Genomic DNA, 20,536 nt, shown 5'->3' with positions numbered 1-20,536 from the left:
GTTTTTCCACCTTATTACCCACTTTTTAGAAAATGCATGACTAGGAAAAGAAATAGTCATCCTAAGCATATGGGCAAATTGCTATTTGTAGATTATTTTTGTAGTTTGCAAAGAGAGAGCATAATCTTCTTGGGAAACAAGGGCCCTCTCTGGAAGCTGCCTTCATCCCATATCAAAGAGAATAGAGATACCTTTGAGATTACCTTCACTTTAAATCCTAATATCTCTGTTTCTTTGTGACTTGAAGAATGGATTAAAAGCAATGAAGGAAACTGCAACCCTGGATTTCATTTTGATCAATTAAGCAGAGGACAAGTTCATGAAAGGGAAAGGATGGAAAACTTCGAGAAAAAATTTTGTTTAAAACTTTAAGTTCAAATTTTATAATAATTTAAAGGTAGTTTATGCATAGAATCTACCTATAATTTCAGGAAATCAGATTCAAGAAAATTCTTAGAAAAGATAAGTCTATTTCCATGACCCAAGACACTAAAATAGAAATGGGTCCTCTCAAACAAAAGGCTTTCTATGCTTACCACTTTCTCCATGAAGCTCCATGATGGTAGGAATCATGTTTTACTTAAAACTTACTTCAATCCCTCTGCAAAGCACAAGGGTTCTCTATATAATAGGTGCTTAACAAGTTAAACACTTGAGTTAAATTTAATTTCTACTATCCCCATAAGAAAGAATGCATTTTTAAAAATTGTATGACATGACAAAGGGCCTTCTAGTGAGATAATAAGTCATTGTCCTTTGTTCTTGAAGAGGATCAAAATGACATCATTATCTTGGTCAGGGTACAGTGTATCTGACTAACTGATCAAACCAATGGAAGACCCTAGCACAGGTAAGGCACAACTAGTCCATATGAACATTTGGAGTAGAGACATCTCCAAATGTGTACATTTCACATTTCTTTTGAGCCACTAAAATTCTATTTTGTTCATAGAGTACTGTCCCTTCTTTGACCTGGACACACCATATTGAGTGGTCCTGTGCCAGTGTCTCCTATGTCTCACATCTGATTCTAAAGTTCTTCAAAGAGACCTCGAGAGTGTCCTTATATCACTTCTGACCGCCATATAAATCTTTGCCTTTTGTGAATTCTCCATAAAAAGGTCTTATAGGCAAATATAGATAGATAGATAGATAGGTAGATGAATGGATGGATAGATAGATAGATAGATAGATAGATAGATAGATTAATGGATGGATAGAGATAGATAAATAAATAGGTAGATATATAGATGTATAAGATAGATGATAGATAGTAGATAGATAGATAGATAGATAGATAGATTGATTGATAGATAGATGAATGGATGGATAGATAGAGATAGATAAATAAATAGATAGATATATAGAGTATAAGATAGATGATAGATAGATAGATAGTAGATAGATAGATAGATGAATGGCTGGATAGATAGAGATAGATAAATAAATAGATATATAGAGTATAAGATAGATGATAGATAGATAGTAGATAGATAGATAGATGAATGGATGGATGGATAGAGATAGATACATAAATAGATGGATACAGAGATGTATAAGATAGATGATAGATAGATAGTAGATAGATAGATAGATAGATAGATAGATAGATAGATTAATGGATGGATAGAGATAGATAAATAAATAGGTAGATATATAGATGTATAAGATAGATGATAGATAGTAGATAGATAGATAGATAGATAGATAGATAGATTGATTGATAGATAGATGAATGGATGGATAGATAGAGATAGATAAATAAATAGATAGATATATAGAGTATAAGATAGATGATAGATAGATAGATAGTAGATAGATAGATAGATGAATGGATGGATAGATAGAGATAGATAAATAAATAGATATATAGAGTATAAGATAGATGATAGATAGATAGTAGATAGATAGATAGATGAATGGATGGATGGATAGAGATAGATACATAAATAGATGGATACAGAGATGTATAAGATAGATGATAGATAGATAGTAGATAGATAGATAGATAGATAGATAGATAGATAGATAGATAGATAGACAGACAGATAAATTTGGCATTTGAACAACATTGTCAATCCATTGGAGTTGCACTCTGTCCAGTAGAGGCTGAATGTTTGGCAGTTTAGCTCAAGAAAGGACCTCAGTACTTTTTATCCAGCCAGTTGATCTTATGACTCTTTCTAAGACATTTCAAATGGAAGTGACTTGGTTTCCTGAAAGAGGAGTACCACACCAAGGAAGACTAAAACTGATTGCAAAAATCTTGAAGAGTAGCTGTCAAGGATGATCAAAGCCCAGGATGAACTCAGATCTGGGGAGGAAGGAAATGCTAAGGACCATAGAAAAAAACAATGAGAAAGACCCTTACTCCTTGAAACAGTGAAATGTTACGATATGTTAGACAGAAATCATGAGATCATAGACTTGGAGCTGGAGAGATCTCAAAGAGCAGCTATTTTAATACCCTTATTTTAGAGATGGAGATTACATAGACAGTAATAGGCTAGGACTGAACCCAATGCCTCTGCTTCCAAACTGAGGAGTTTTTCCACCGTGCTTATGAGCACAAGCAGGAGCATCTATTCCTTCAACATTGGATCTAAAGTTGACTTTCCTGGTGAGACAGATTGCATAGTACAGAAACAGAGAGCAGGGTATTAAAGCCCAAATAAAATTAGCCAGAACAAAGGGCTTTATGAAGGGGAGAAAATAGTCCTTTTTTAAAAACTACATTTGAAAAAATGTAACAAACACACATTTATCCATTTTCAGCAGGGCATTTCAAACCAATTCTGAAATGGAAGAGATTAGCAATACATGTCAGAAATTATCTGTGGAGGTCTGTAAGATACAACTGAAATAATGCTGAATTTATAGTCAATTGTCCTGGGTTCATATTCTACCCCTATCTATATGACCTTCGGCAAACATCTTAACCACTCTAGACCTCTTCTGTAAAATGTGGTATTGAATTAGAAAATTAGAAAACAACTAAGATCCCTTCTCTCACTAAACCTATGATCCCGTGCCCTGTGTTCAAATCCCAGGCTTTGGACAAATCATCTTATCTTCAGTTCCCTCATCATTTCCTCTATGTTACACTTTTGGGGGGAGACAATTGAGATAAAGTGACTTGCCCAAGGTCACACAAACCCATGTTCTATCCACTTCATCTCTATCTTTTGCTAAATTAATCTATAACTGTCACCAATGCTTTTCCAATTCCCTTCAGAGAGTGTTTTATTTAACTGAACGTGGATTTCCTCTAGGTATTTAGTCCACTAGCATTTAATAAAGTCCTAGTAAGTGCCGTACACTGGTCTAAGCACTAGCAATAGAAAGACAAAAGTAACTAGTTCTTGTTGAGATCAAAGTCTCACCTGGGAGTGGGGGAGAGACAGCATGTATACCGATGACCATGATGCAAAGCCGACCTTGGGTGATTTGAAAGCATGATACATGGCTCAGGAGCATTCATGGACATGGGCTGAGCCTTAAAGGCATTCCAAGAGAGCCAAGTTTTCTTCCAACAGCCACATCCCCCCATGTGGCTTTCTCCTCTGGGCATCTCCAATCAAAGCTGAAGCAGTCAGCATCCCAATCAGCTTCCCGGTGGGAAGTGGGAAATATGCTTGAGATCCATTTCACTTAATTCACATGTTGTACAGGTATCCCACTGTGGGTCTGATAGCTGCCAAAACATTCACGAAACCTTCCAGGGGTGGGCTGAGCTCAGTTTCACCTGAGGAAAAGTTGGTGGTTTGAAGGGTACACACAGACCTCCTTCCCAAACCTCCCCCAATCTCCAGCTCTATGACAGGTTCCTCTGGGCTCAGAAACCAAAGAAAATCCTGGTACTCTGAGACAGACTAATAGCAATCAGCTATCCCAGGACCTCTGGGATGGTGGTACCCCAAAGCTGCTGCTTCTCACTTTTGCATTGAGTATTATTTTTGTTCACTATAAGTAATAACAAGCATGAATAAATCTTAAAGCCTAATATTTTACCTAGGGGGGATAGTGACATCATAGTCCAAATGGGGCAAATCCTGTCTAGAGTTCATTAATCATATGACCAGTAAGTATCTGAAGTAGCCAATTGGTAGAGTTTCCCAACTGTTCTTAATTGTAGCTGCCTCTTCTGCTAAATTGGATTAGGGGGGAGTCCAAGCCCATCCTCCCAGCACAGCTACCTCTGTGATCCGTGGCAAACCTGATAACCCCTGTTTCCTGGAATAGGATCAGTAGGATCAGCCTCCCCCTCTTATGACCTGTCTTCTAGCTGTTGGTTTTGGCAACTGGCAGGAATATCAGGAAAGGAATCTGTGACCCTTTGCTGAATAGTTTCCTGCTCTGGCCTGGTTACCCAACTAGCCTCCTGGGGGGAGGAGGAGGAAAAGGGCAGGGCTCTGGTTGTGGCTGCCATCAACAGCTTAATGATTGATTAAAGGGCCGCAGGCTCTGGTACAAAAGAATCCCAGAAAATGTCAAGGTCTTAAGTTCAATTTCTGTCTGCCATCCGTCCAGAAGGGACAAACCTTAGGGAAGCCAGAAAGGAAATTACACAGTGGTCTGAGAAAGGGCTTGGCAACCTGGTCAGGCAGAAAGTGAGCTACAACTGTGCATGTGTATGAGAGATGGGAGGTGTTGGGATGTTAGTTAGCTCTGGTTTGTGCAACTGCCAAACCCGGATCCCAAGAAGATGAACCTAGTTTTGCTTCTTCTTATTTTTATTTACAAAACATATGTATAGGTAATTTTTCTTTTTCTTTTTCTTTTTTTTACTTTATTTTTAAATTAATTTTATACTTATAACTTTTTTTTTGACAGTACATATGCATGGCTAATTTTTTTACAACATTATCCTTTGTACTCCCTTCTGTTCCGAATTTTTCCCCTCCTTCCCTCCACCCCCTCCCCGAGATGGCAGGCAGTCCCATACATGTTAGATATGTTATAGTATATCCTAGATACAATATATGTGTGCAGAACTGAATTTCTTGTTGCACAGAAAGAACTGGATTGAGAAATAAAAGTAACCTGGGAGAAAAACAAAAATACAGTTTACACTCATTTCCCAGTGTTCTTTCTCTGGGTGTAGCTGATTCTGTCCATCATTGATCAATTGGAATTGGATTAGCTCTTCTCTATGTTGAAGATATCCACTTCCATCAGAATACATCCTCATACAGTGTTGTTGTTGAAGTGTACAGTGATCTTCTGGTTCTGCTCGTTTCACTCAGCATCAGTTGATGTAAGTCTCTCCAAGCCTCTCTGTATTCCTCCTGCTGGTCATTTCTTACAGAACAATAATATTCCATAACATTCATGTACCCCAATTTCTTCAGCCATTCTCCAATGGATGGACATCCATTCATTTTCCATTTTGTAGCCACTACAAAAAGGGCTGCCACAAACATTTTGGCACATACAGGTCCCTTTCCCTTCTTTAGTAGTTCCTTGGGATATAAGCCCAGTAGTAGTATGGCTGGGTCAAAGGGTATGCACAGTTTGACAACTTTTTGGGCATAGTTCCAGATTGCTCTCCAGAATGGCTGGATTCTTTCACAACTCCACCAACAATGTATCAGTGTCCCAGTTTTCCCACAGCCCCTCCAATATTCATCATTATCTTTTCCTGTCATCTTAGCCAATCTGACAGGTATGTAGTGGTATCTCAGAGTTGTCTTAATGTGGAACACTCTTTCATACGAGTGGAAATAGTTTCAATTTTTCATGAGTTGTAATTTTTCAACAACGATCCTTGCAAAGCCTTCTATTCCAAATTATCCCCTTCTTCCCCCTATCTCCTCCCTTAGATGGCAGGCAGTCCAATAAATGTTAAATATGTTAAAATATATGACGAACCCTAGTTTTGAGACACACTGTAACTGACTTTTATCTTTCCTATTTCGAAGGTTGGGGAAAGGGGACTAGACTCTAAATTGCTTGTCATAGCTATGTCCATGGAAAGGTTTTCTTTTACCATCCTCTTGGAATAAAATTTATATTTTATATATATATATATATATATATATATAGAGAGAGAGAGAGAGAGAGAGAGAGAGAGAGAGAGAGAGAGAGAGAGAGAGAGATAGATATGTGTGTGTGTGTGTGTGTGTGTGTGTGTATATAGATAGATAGATAGATAGATAGATAGATAGATATAGATAGATCTATATAAATTATAGCTCACTGGCCCCCATGAACTGTTTACTATTACCAGTCAAACTCAAAGTTTCATGCAAAGTAGTAATAATAAAGAAAATGAGTAAATTTAAGATGTCCATTGTAACTCCTATTTACAGACCCACTGATGGTCTCTGTTGTGCTCATTATGCTGTGCTGCCCTCTGAGATTATTTGTTAAGCGTTTCCATAGAATTACTCCGGTTCCCTATTGCCATCTACTCAATTAGACAAGTGGTTCCCTTCCAAGGATCACAGAATCATAATTTAGAGCTGAAAAACATCTTAGACACCAACTAATCCAATTTCCCCTTTGAACAAAAGGGAAATAAAGGTTGTATGTATGCCTCTTGCCAGAGGCAAGATTTGAATCTGAATTCTCAACTCACTCCGGACCATCCTGCCTTGCATTTGGAACATATGGGAAACAAAGTCCTGGCTCAGTCAGCAGCTGATAGCAACCTTGTTGAGGGCATTGTTCTTTAGCCAAAAGGAACAAGACATCACAGGGTTCTTGGACCAGGACAGGTTGGTGTAGATTTCTGGACCTAGGGATTCCCCAGAGTAAGAAAAGTTATGGTTATTGTTGTTATTTTGTATTTCCCCAGACCCCCTCCCATCTAACCAAATCTTCCCATAATAGACAATACGGAAATTCCCCCAACTCCATCCATAGGTTGCAGATGGTGATCACAAATCTACCTTATTTCAGGGATACAAGAATGTCTTAATGAGGACTAAGAAGAAGCACTTCATCTATAGGAGCCCCGTTTTCTTGGATGAAGGCAAATTTTCCTGCATTATCAGTATTCCCAAGTGATTTCCCATTTCCAAGATGCATTATTCATGGCCTTTCAGATGCAGATTCAATTCAACAAGCACTTATTAAACGCCTCATGTGCAATATAACTTGATAATTGATCTTTCAGCACCTTCAAGATGTGTTGCCTAAAGCACTGGCCTTGTTTTATGAATGTAAAGGGGAAGCAAAAGAAAGAATGTTGTGATAAATCCAAGGTTTCAAATAAAAATTCAGAATATCAGACCATAAGTCAGTTTATTCAGAGAGATGCATAACTCCAAGAGGACAGTAAAAGAAAACTCTGGACAAAGAGCTATGAGAGAATTGAGATGAGTCTCCCTACTCCAACCTCCCAACCTGGGAACTTGACTGATGGATACATAACTATATATTAATAAATGGCTTTCTTTTTGATTCTGTATCGTTGTTCAATTGTTTCAGTTGTGTGTAACTCTATTTGGGATTTCCTTGACAAAGATCATTGAATGGTTTACCATTTCCTTCTTCAGCTCATTTTACAGAATCACTGAGAAACAGGGTTAAGTGATTTGCTCAAGCTCAGCTAGTAAATGTTTGTGGCCATATTTGAATTCAAGAAAATGAATCTCCTGATTGCAGATCCAGCTTTTTATCCTCTATAGCACCTAGTTGCTCCCATAATTCTATATATTTTATTTAAGACATTATTTTGAAAAGGGGTTATAGACTTCACTGAGCTTCCAGAAGGATGTGATACATACTATTTACCTGCCTGTGGACAAGTCATTTAACCAATCATACTCCTAGAAACTCGTTAAAATTCTCTGCTGCAGAGAAAAACAACATTGGTTAAAGGAGTTTTCTTTCCTGGGCTTTCTCTATACCATTCTTTTATTGTTAGTATTGATTTATAATTTTTTTTCATATGGGTCATATGTGTGTATCCAAGAAGTTTAATATCCATGTCTTTGATATATTTTTATCATTATTTTAAACTGTAATGCTCTTTCTATTATTTCTTTCTGCCTTGTTTCCATGTCATATTGTCTTGCCTGGAAATTCCATTGGCCACATTTGCAGCCCCACTGCCATTTCCATGGCAACCAGTTTGTGATATCTTGGTGATTATGGCTTTACTGCCAGATGAATTGAGAAAGAGTTGAGCTACAGGTACAAAATCCTGCGTACAAAAACCGAAACCAAGTCAGCGGCGATGATGGGAAAGGAATTACACGTTGCCTCTGCCCAACTCTATTTCATTTTATAAATGTGTGAAAGTCTGTTCTGTCTCCTTCATCTCAGGTTGAGATAATTCTTGATCTGACTGGGGTGAGAGACAGAAAAGGGAAGAGCAGCAGGTTTGGAAATGAGCCAAATGGTCCTGAGAAGGAGAGAATGGATTTCTTGGAGTACCACAGTCTTTAAGCCCAGCTGGGAAGTGTGATAAGAACAAAGAGGTCATTTTTACCTCTATATAAAGTCACACACAATAAACTCAGCCATAAAGGAAAAATAAAAAGTTGCTCAACTGTATTCAGCAGAGTCGTGTCTTTCAATATTTACGAGTGACTCACAAACTATTAAAGCCATTGTCAATGCTAGGAACCATACTGGATAGGTTAAATAACCAAAAATCAAGGATTTACCAAGTATCTACAATGTGCCGATAAGTAAATATCAAGGATATAAGGCAAAAAGGAAATACTTCCTATCTTCAAAGAGCTTACCTTATTCCTAGAAGGTGTTCATAAAATCTTAGCATCTCAGTTTGGAGAATAGTGGATAGTATAGGTCCAGCTCTACCTGAAGATTGACAACTCATGAAATGCTGATTTTGGTCATCGGGCCAGTTCTTGAACACACCTGAAGTAGCAGGGAGCTCACTACTTAAAGGAAGTATTCCATTGCTGGATAACGCATATTCACAGAGTCACAGAGTTTAATGTTGGAAGAGAAAAACTAGAGATCATTATCCTCAGAGATAATCTGATAATCTTGGCCAACATCCTTACTTAAATAGGTAAAGAAAAAGAAGGATATGTGTGAAGAAAGATATCTTTCTAACATCACACATTTGTTCATTCACAGAAATATTTTTTCCTAATTTGAGCCAAAACCTGCATCTCTAAAATTTCCATCCGTTCATCTTGGTTCCATACTCTTGGGTACTGCAAAAGAAAAAAAAATCTCATTAATCTTCTTTTTACAAGATTAAAAAAAGTTTATAGTTCTATAAATGTAGGTTACTTCATGCTTCCAGTATGAACACTGTATCAATATAGACAAGCACCAACTTAGAATTTTAAATAGTTGGAGAGCACTGAAGTTGTGACTTGCCCTGTATCATAGAGAAGCTAGGTGATTCAATAACAAGAACAAGGATCTTGGAGATGGGAAGCTCAGCTGCAAACATTTCTGTGACCATGAATAGGTCACAATGTCTATGTGCCTCAGTTTTGTCATCTTAAAATGAATTTTAAAATAACATGTTCAAAGTTTTGTTTTCATTTTATTTTGAGGACAAAATGGGATATCTGTAAAGCCTTTGTGAATATAAATGCACTATATAAAGGCTCACTATGTCAGAGGGTCTTGGGCCTGATTTCTTGCCGAGCTGTCTCTCTTCTGTTTGATTGTACTTCAAATTGTTGTGAGTTTTTTTAATGGTCATCAATGGACCTCTATATCTCTTCTTCTTCCCACTAATTATTCCTGATTGCTCTACTGATCTTTATCCAGCAATTATGTCAGTACTTATCCAGTACCCATGAGAGGCAGGATTACCATCAAATAGTCCATAGAATAAAATATCAAATCTGAGGGAAATTAAGTCATATATTTATTTTCTAAGTTTCCTGAAGACCAAGCCAATTCATGAACTTCAAATTTGCTGCCCCTTTGGTCTCAATCAAGTATTTCTTTTATGTACCTGATAACTGCTGACTTTATTGAAACATATCTAATTTGAGACGTTTGGACCAATACTAAATAATGCTAATCTTTACTATTTTTTATGTTGTTGCTGTTACTGTTATTGGCTTTCTGAATCTGCTGCTAAAATGGTAAAAGTTTCAAATTTTCAATTCAATTCAATTCAAATTCAATTCAAATTTTTAATTTCAAGACAGCATTCATCACTTATTTAAACAATTGTCAATCAGGTTTAGAACCAAAGCTATTACTTAAGTTTCACCTAAGAATTTCTTCAACAGTTGAGGGAATTTATCCTTATCACAGATTAAACAAATTTAAGGTCAGGAAAGAGGGGTAAAAGTTGGCAAATCAAGGGGATAGATGTGAGAAGCAATTATTGTTGCTCAGTCGTGTCCAACTCTTTGGGCTTCCATTTGGGGTTTTGCCATTTCCTTCTCTAGCTCATTTTACAGTTCAGAGCACTGAGGCAAACAGGATTAAGTGACTTGCCCAGGGTCACACAGCTAGTAAGTGTCCTGTCCGGGGCCAAATTTGAACTCGTGTTTTAACTTGTGTTTTATTGACTCTAGACCTAGCTCCTATTCTCTGTACCTCCTGGCAATAGAAAACAAGTTTGATCCTCACTGATATGTCAAGCTCTGATAGTCCAGAGGACACATATTTTATTTCCAAATCTCATACTTTATTTACCTTATCTTATTTCTTTGATTTCACAACATTGAGAATTCCTTCCCCTAACACATATTACAACCAAACTAATCTAGTGATAAGTTCTAAGGAATTGCCTGGAGCATCACACAGCTGAGAAACTGTGAATGGAATGGTTCAAAAGGAATTCTCATTTGCTATGGAAGAGATCCCCTCACTGAAGGTCTTCAAGCAGAAGTGAAGTGACCCTTCGGGTCAAGAGATTCCCTTTTCAGAATCGGGTCCTAGTAGATGCCTATTAAAATTTCTTTTGAAACTTAAATCTGTGATTCTTTGAGGTTTCAGTGGTAAGGTTTGAACCCGAATCTTCTCGATTGAAAATCTAGAAAAGAACACCTCATTGGCTTTCTGTCCAAGATCACACAAAAAGTAAATGAAAAGGGGGGGTTGGAGTACAAATTCAACATTTTTTCTCCTTCCACACAGTACCACTGGGTTAAACAACTCAGATTGGAACAGAGGCTTCTGGGTCTAAAAGAGACAGATTGAGTTGCTCAGCTGATGGACTGTGACCTTTGTATTGTATGGTATCAGACACCCCTTGGTCTCAACTGCAATTCTTCTACCCTAATGCTCTGTGTGCACTGGAGCACCACAAATGTGGTGCCTTTAAAAATGTAGTACCTTTAAATTCACATTTGGACATTCGTACATCTGAGAGCTGAGCTCCCTTCCCAACTCTGTTATTAATAGTATGAGCTATGTGGCCTTAGGCAAGTATTCTAACCTCTCTGGACCTACAAAAATAAAAATAAAACTCTCTATTTCTATAACATCTACATAACCATACTCTCTCTGCCTTCCTTGAGGATTGTCCAATATGAGGTGTCAAAGTCCCTAAAGAGCTTTGCAACCATCAACACTTCATAAAGATGAGCCGTTGTTGTGGGGTGATAGCTTTCTGCTCTGAGAAGACCCCTACATTTGGACTTTTTGTGTTATCTCTCCTTGAATGCTTTCCACCCACCTTCTAACACACCATCTCTCAGGTACATGAGGCTGCCTGACACATAGGTTGCTGCTAATAGATTGCCCTGGAGAAAAGAGGAGTGGATCGAAGTGTCAAAATCCAAGTTCGAGGCATATTTCTGCCCATGCAGTGAAGATTGCATATTCCCTCCCCTCACTGATGAACAACTGAATCCCATGCTGGGCAGAAGGCTCAAGGCAAGAAGGCAGAGCCCCCATGCCCTCCACAAGAGGAGAGTATTTAGAGGATCATAAATTTCCCATATTTCTTCATCATTCCAACGTGTGTTTGCCAAGTTCTTAAGACTTATGGTCCCATAAGTCAGAAATCTTGCAAAATGGCAGTCGTTATTTTCCCTTATTTCATCCAGGTTTGTAAGTCAGCCCCATCTATCTCTAGCTCCCAGTACAACAGGGCCCCCTGCCTCCTCCAGTGATCTTCCTCCTGTCATTTAAGCACCGGAGTTCCCTTCACTTAGGGATGCTCTTCGATAGGAAGAGCTTCGATACAGAGAAACAAGTAGATGGTGCAATAGGTGGATCTGGAAAGTCTACAAGATCTGAGTTGAAATCCAGATTTAGATACTTGCCAGATCTTGGGCAAGTCAGAATCCCTATTTAATTCCATTTCCTCTCTGTAATATAGAGATAATGATGGCTTTTACCTACTACCAGGGTAGTTGTGAGCATAAAAGTGAATTCTAAGGATGTGAATAAGTGTTGAATGAGATCTTAGAAGATGGAGAGAGGGAGTTTATTTCTGATTCAACAGATCCAAGAGAGGCTTCCTGGAGGAGGTGATATTTGAGTTGTACTTTAAGGGAGGGGCAGAAATTCAATAGATATATCAGGAGAGGGGAGAGATTATAGGAATAGAAAAAGTCTCAGCAAGATCATAGGGGCAAAAAGTAGGGGCGTCTATGGAACAAGATGAAAAGATCAGTTTGAAGCATGTGGAGAAAAGTAAAAATGAGATAAAACTGGAAATGTAGCACAATATCTAAGTGTGGAAAGCCTTGAATATCAAGTCATAAGTATTTTGTCAGTAAATAAGTATTTATCAAGTGTCTAGTGTGTTTCAGGGCAGCTAAGTAGTGCCATCGACTATAGACCCCTATGTCTGAAGTCAAGAAGACTCATCTTCAAGAGTTCGAATCGGATCTCAGAACACTTATTAGCTGTGTGACCCTGGGTAAGTCACTTTACCATGTGTGCTTGTTTCCTCATGGAAAATAAGCTAGAGAAGAAAATGGCAAACTACTCCAGTATTTTTGCTAAAAAAAAATCCCAAAATGGGACCACAAGGAGTCAGACATGACTGAAAAACAACTGAACAACAAAAAAGTATTGCTGAGGATTATGAAGTCTTAAACAAAAACAAATAGTCCCCCCATAATCTACAATAATCCACAATTAAAGATATTAAAAGGCAGATAGCATTGTCTTTATTATATTAATTCAAGGAAAATGATTCAGAAGAGAAAAAAAGAATTGAGATATAATCAACTATCTTTGCAGATGGAATCTGAAATTAGAATATAGATTTCTGAATTTTGGTGTAAAATAAAGTAATGAGGGGCAGTGGATAGAGTGCCAGCCCTGAAGTCAGGAGGACCTGAGTTCAAATCCAGTCTCAGGCACTTAATAGTTCCTAGCTGTGTGACCCTGGGCAAATCACTTAATCCCAATTGCCTCAGCAAAAATAAATAAATAAAATTAAATAAAGTAATGCTGCTTTGTTGATGGAGTTGTGTTCTGTTCCAACTATTCTGGAGAGCAACTTAGAGCTATGCCCAAATGGCTATGAAACTGTGAATATCCCTTGATCCAGTAATGTCTGTACTGTGTCTATATCCCAAAGAAGTCATAAAAGAGGGGAAAATCACAGCTTTTAGTGGCAAAGAATTGGAAAATGAGTGGCTGCCCATCAACTGGGGAATTGCTAAATAAGTTATGGTATATGAAAGTTATACAATATTACTATTCTATTAAAAAATGAAGGACAGGCTGATTTTAGAAAAGCCTGGAAAGAACTGGTGCTGAGTGAAGCAAGAAGAACTAGGAAAACATTGTACTTAGCAACAGCAAAATTGTATAATGGTCAACTCTGATGAATTTGGCGTTTTTCATCAATTCGGTGATCCAAGGCAATTCCAATAAATTTTGGATGGAAACTGCCATCCACAGCTGGTTATGGATGTGTCATCCATAGAGGTTATGGAATATTATTGTTCTGTAAGAAATGACCAGCAGAATGATTTCAGAGAGGCTTGGAGAGCCTTGAAGAGCATGAACTTATGCTAAATGAAGTGAATAGAACCAAAAAAAAAAATAATCGTGCACAGAAACAACAAGATTGTAATGATCAACTGTGATAGACGTGGCTTTTTTCAACAATGAGGTGATTCAGGCCAATTCCAATAGACTCATGATAAAGAGAGCCATCGCTTTCAGAGAGAGGACTGTGGGAACTGAATTTGGATCACAACATAGTATTTTCACCTTTTTGTTGTTTGCTTGCTTTTTTCTTCTTTCTCATTTTTTTCCCTTTTGATCTGAATTTTCTTATGCAGTAAGATAATTGTGGAAATATGTATAGAAGAATTGCACATATTTAATGTATATCAAATTATTTGTCTGTGGGAGGGGGAAATGGGGATGGAGGGAGAAAAAATGTGAAACAAGGTTTTTCAAGTATGAATATTGAAAACTATCTTTGCATGTATTTTGAAAATAAAAATAAAAAGCTATCATAAAAATAAAATAAAATACAATGGTACTAAAAATAAAAAGAACCCCAAATGGGTTCATGAAAGTCAATCATAACTGAAAAACAACTGAACAAAAACAAACAAATAATGCTGCCCCCCCCCATAATCTATAACACTAATGACCTTAAGGCAGATGGTGCTGTCTTTATTACTTTTAATTCAAAGAAAGTGATCCAGAAGAGAAAGGAAGACTAAGATATGATCAACAATCTTTGAAAATGGTATCTGAAAATGGAATATAGATTTCTGAATCAAGGTTTAAAATAAAGTATTGCTGGACTATGGCCTCAGGCACTAGCTGTGTGATCCTGGGAAATTCACTTAATCCTGTTTGCCTCAGTTTCCTTATCTGGAAAATAATCTGGAAAAAGAAATGGCAAACCACTTCAGTATCTTTGCCAAGAAAACCCAAATGGGGTCGAGAAGAGTCGAACATGACTGAAAGCAACTGAACAATGACACTGTGCTAGGTCCTGTGTTAAGTCTGAGATTCAAAAAAAAAGTAAAATATTGTCCCTGCCCTCCAGAAGCTTATAGTCTAGTGGATAAATCAGCAATGTATGTAACAAACTAAGCTGTGTACAGTATAAGTTAGAGAGAATTAACAGAAAAAAGTACTAGAATTAAAGGGATTGGGAAATATTTCTTGTGGAAAATGGAATTTGAAGGAAGCCAGAAAAGAGAGCACTAGGGAGTGGGGGTGGGGAGTCAATGAAAATAGAATCAGGAGATGAAGTATTTCCCAAGGAGTCATTGGATCTTACAATCAATGGGAGTCAATGGGAGGCTAGTAAAAGTAATTGGTGAGTAAAGAAGTTTGGACTCTGTGACCTTAATGGATAATGAGAGCTGCCATATTAAGCCTCTCACTAACCGTTTATATTCCAGCTGTGGAATATGGTACAGAGGAAAAACCTGACAGTCATGAAACCCTGGCTTAGTTTCTGCCTCCATGATACAAACTCCATGATCAAGATCAAGTCACTTAGCTTTTTAGCATCCTGGATGACTCAAATCTCCAAAGTTCTGAATTTCCAAGCCGTCACTGACTTGTGTAGTTGACGGGACTTTTTCCCTATTGGTCCTTCCTATACTGATAAGATTTTAGGTGTCAAAGGGAAAAAAAGAAAGAAAAATCTCTACATAATGAAACCCTAAGTAATTCAAAGTTTGCAAGAAGGTGCCATATCTTCAGATCCTTCCACACCAAATCTCATATCACCACCATCTTTAAACATTTCCCTAATTCTGATCCTTCTATCTTTACAGGCAAAGTAATTTGAGTCCCTCTCAATTTTATAAAAACCCTTCAAGTATTTAATGTAAGAATCTAACCACAAACTGCATTTTCTATCCTAACCTCAGTTGTATAACATCAGAATGTGGTTGCAGGAGGAAACCTCTCAGGTTTCTCCTGAAATGATATGTGACCTTATATCTCTTGACCTCTCTGAGAGACGGGTTCTTCATCTGTCAAAGGACAAGAAAGTTGGATGAGATCATAAGCGAGGACCCCTCCAGCTATGACGATTTTTGGATCTGAAAATCTATTTTTGGAACAGAGGCAAATGTAAGGTCATAGTCCATCATAAGCTCATTTTCCTTCCAAAATCATTAAAACATCAAATTGGCGCTCAATATTCAAATCAGGAACTTGGAAGTTTCTAGTTTGCAAATTGGAAGGAAGTTTCTCTTATGGTCAAGTCAAGGCTTGAGATACTACACACACTCACACACACACACACACACACACACACACACACACACACACACAAGAATTTCTGGCAACAATCAAAGTTGAAAAAAATATTCCATAAGCTTATTGCTTTTCCCTTTTTTTCCCTTTGACACCTAAAATCTTATCAGTATAGGAAGGACTAATAGGGAAAAAGTCCCTTCAACTACACAAGTCAGTGACGGCTTAAAAATTCAGAACTTTGGAGATTCGAGTCATCTAGGATGCTAAAAAGCTAAGTGACTTGATCTTAATCATGGAGTTTGTATCATGGAGGCAGAAACTAAGCCAGGGTTTCATGACTCTCAGGTTTTTCCTCTGTACCATATTCCACAGCTGGAATATAAACGAAGGCTGATTCAATGTATGCCTATTTTTGTGTCCTCAGCACTTAACAATTCTTAGCATACAGTAAGTGCTCAATAAATGTTTATTGACAGACTGCTTAGTAGAAGCCGCTCACTTCTCCAAAGCCTTTGACTTCCCATTCTCTAGAGTCTTAAGTGCCTCCTTCTTCAATTTCTTCTTCTACTCTGGTATCTGCCAAGAAAACCCTGAATAGGGTCACAAAGAATCAACATGAGCAAAATAACTCAACTCCAACAATTATCGCTGAATGTTGCCTTGTGATATTTTATGCAGAGTTGGGTATTTTTAGTTCTACTTTTCAAATGCAAAGGTTCTATCTCCCCAAATGGACTGAGAAAAAGGAAGTCAAGTCTTATATTTCTAGTGTCTCATAGTGTCCTTGGTATATAGCCATGTCCTTGGTAACTTCAGACATGCTATGCGGAACATCATTAATTGGTCCCTGAACAAAACATAGCTTTAGGGGAAATGATGTTATTGGGGTAATTAATTCCAGAGGAAACATTTCATAACTAGTGTAAATGGATGATTAGTCAAACAGTGTAACAATGGGGCTTTGTGATTTTGCCATGGTGGTTGGGAATAAAGCATTAACTCATTTACTAATCATTAATTAAGGGCACACTATGTGCCGGCGGTGTGTTAGGTGCTGGACCTATAAAGTTCAAAGTGAAAATAGTCCTTGGTCTCATGGAGCTTATGTTATGGAAGGGGTAAGAGTTGGTAGACAAGTCTTATCTCTGATATGTATTAAGTTGGTAAAAAAAAAAAAAAGTCCTATCTCTTATATACACGCACATACATGTGTAATAGATAGAAATATAAAGCACTTTTGGAAAGGAAATGGCACCAGCAAGTAGGGATGTGACTTGCTTTCCATTGATTCACTAAACTGCGCCACTATCCTTACCTTCTCCCATCAGAGGCAACCCTGACTCTCCCCTTGAGCAGGTGGGCTCTCCTAAGCCAATGTTGCCATATTTTGCCCAGGACCAGGCTATACTGGTTTTCTGGCTGCCATTTCTTTTTTTTTTTTTTTTTTTTTTGTATTCATTTTTCCAAATTACCCCCCTTCCCTCTATTCCCTCCCCCCGATGACAGGCAATCCCATACATTTTACATGTGTTACAATATAGTCTAGGTACAATACATGTGTGTGAATATCATTTTCTTGTTGCACAATAAACATTAGAATCCGAAGGTACATGCAACCTGAGCAGACAGATATTAGTGCTAACAATTTACATTCACTTCCCAGTGTTTCTTCTCTGGGTGTAGTTGTTTCTGTCCATCATTGATCAACTGGAAGTGAGTTGGATCTTCTTTATGTTGAAGATATCCACTTCAATTAGAATACATCCTCATACAGTATTGTTGTTGAAGTGTACAGTGATCTTCTGGTTCTGCTCATTTCACTCAGCATCAGTTGATTTAAGTCTCTCCAGGCCTCTCTGTATTCCTCCTGCTGGTCATTTCTTACAGAGCAATAATATTCCATAACCTTCATATACCACAATTTACCCAACCATTCTCCAACTGATGGACATCCATTCATCTTCCAGTTTCTAGCTACAACAAAAAGAGCTGCCACAAACATTTTGGCACATATATGACTCTTTCCGCTCTTTAGTATTTCTTTGGGATATAATCCCAGTAGTAGCGCTGCTGGGTCAAAGGGTATGCACAGTTTGATAACTTTTTGGGCATAATTCCAGATTGCTCTCCAGAATGGCTGGATTCTTTCGCAACTCCACCAGCAATGTATTAGTGTCCCAATTTCCCCACATCCCCTCCAACATTTATCATTATTTCTTCCTGTCATCTTAGCCAATCTGACAGGTGTGTAGTGGTATCTCAGAGTGGTCTTAATTTGCATTTCTCTGATCAGTAGTGATTTGGAACACTCTTTCATGTGAGTGGATATAGTTTCAATTTCTCCCTCTGAGAATTGTCTGTTCATATCCTTTGACCATTTATCAATTGGAGAATGGTTCGGTTTCTTATAAATTATGGTCAGTTCTCTATATATTTTGGAAATGAGACCTTTGTCAGAACCTTTACTTTTAAAAATATTTTCCCAATTTGTTACTTCCCTTCTAATCTTGTTTGCATTAGTATTATTTGTACAGAAACTTTTTAGTTTGATGTAATCAAAATCTTCTATTTTGTGATCAATAATGATCTCTAGTTTTCCTCTGGTCATAAATTCCTTCCTCCTCCACAAGTCTGAGAGGTAGATTATCCTCTGTTCCTCTAATCTATTTATTATCTCCCTCTTTATGCCTAAATCATGGACCCATTTTGATCTTATCTTGGTATATGGTGTTAAGTGTGGATCCATATCTAATTTCTGCCATACTAATTTCCAGTTTTCCCAACAGTTTTTTCCGAATAATGAATTTTTATCCCTAATGTTGGAATCTTTGGGTTTGTCAAAGATTAGATTGCTATAGATGTACCCTTTTTTGTCCTTTGTATCTAATCTGTTCCACTGATCTACCGGTCTATTTCTTAGCCAATACCAAATGGTTTTGGTGACTGCTGCTATATAATATAGCTTTAGATCAGGTACACTTAGACCACCTTCCTCTGAGTTTTTTTTCATTAGTTCCCTTGCAATTCTCGACCTTTTATTCTTCCATATGAATTTTGTTGTTATTTTTTCTAGGTCATTGAAATAGTTTCTTGGGAGTCTGATTGGTATAGCACTAAATAAATAGATTAGTTTGGGGAGTATTGTCATCTTTATTATATTCGCTCGGCCTATCCAAGAGCACTGAATGTCTTTCCAATTATTTAAATCTGATTTTATTTTTGTGGCAAGTGTTTTGTAATTTTTCTCATATAATTCCTGACTTTTCTTTGGTAGATGGATTCCCAAATATTTTATACTCTCAACATTTGTTTGGAATGGAATTTCTCTTTGTATCTCTTGCTGTTGCATTTTGTTAGTGATATATAAAAATGCCGAGGATTTATGTGGATTTATTTTGTATCCTGCCACTTTGCTGAAATTTTGAATTATTTCTAGTAGCTTTTTAGCAGAGTCTTTGGGGTTCTCTAAGTATACCATCATGTCATCTGCAAAAAGTGATAGTTTAATTTCCTCATTTCCTACTCTAATTCCTTGAATCTCTTTCTCGGCTCTTATTGCCGAGGCTAGCGTTTCTAGTACTATATTGAATAGTAATGGTGATAGTGGGCAACCTTGTTTCACTCCTGATCTTACTGGGAAAGGTTGCAGTTTATTTCTATTGCATATTATGCTTACTGAAGGTCTTAAATATATGCTCCTGATTATTCTAAGGAATAGTCCATTTATTCCTATACTCTCAAGAGTTTTTAGTAGGAATGGATGTTGGATTTTGTCAAATGCTTTTTCTGCATCTATTGAGATGATCATATGGTTCTTATTAATTTGATTATTAATATGGTCAATTATATTAATAGTTTTCCTAATATTAAACCAGCCCTGCATTCCTGGAATAAATCCTACTTGATCATAGTGTATTATCTTGGAGATGATTTTCTGAAGTCTTTTTGCTAATATCTTATTTAAGATTTTAGCATCAATATTCATTAAGGAGATTGGTCTATAATTTTCTTTCTCAGTTTTCGATCTACCAGGTTTAGGTATCAGTACCATGTCTGTGTCATAAAAGGAGTTTGGTAGGACTCCTTCATCCCCTATTTTTTCAAATAATTTATATAACATTGGGGCTAATTGTTCTTTAAATGTTTGGTAGAATTCACATGTGAATCCATCTGGCCCTGGGGATTTTTTCCTGGGAAGTTGATTAATAGCTTGTTCTATTTCTTTTTCTGAAATGGGACTATTTAAGCAATTTATCTCCTCCTCTGTTAATCTAGGGAGCCTATATTTTTGGAGGAAGTCATCCATTTCACTTAAGTTATCAAATTTATTGGCATAAAGTTGGGCAAAGTAACTCCTTATTATTTCTCTAATTTCCTCTTCATTGGTGGAAAGATCCCCCTTTTCATTTGTAAGACTATCAATTTGATTTTCCTCTTTCTTTTTTTTGATCAAATTTACCAAAGGTTTATCTATTTTATTGGC

The sequence above is a fragment of the Sminthopsis crassicaudata genome, chromosome 5 (assembly GCF_048593235.1).
Source record: "Sminthopsis crassicaudata isolate SCR6 chromosome 5, ASM4859323v1, whole genome shotgun sequence".
NCBI lineage: Eukaryota > Metazoa > Chordata > Mammalia > Dasyuromorphia > Dasyuridae > Sminthopsis > Sminthopsis crassicaudata.
This window is presented reverse-complemented; position numbering follows the sequence as displayed.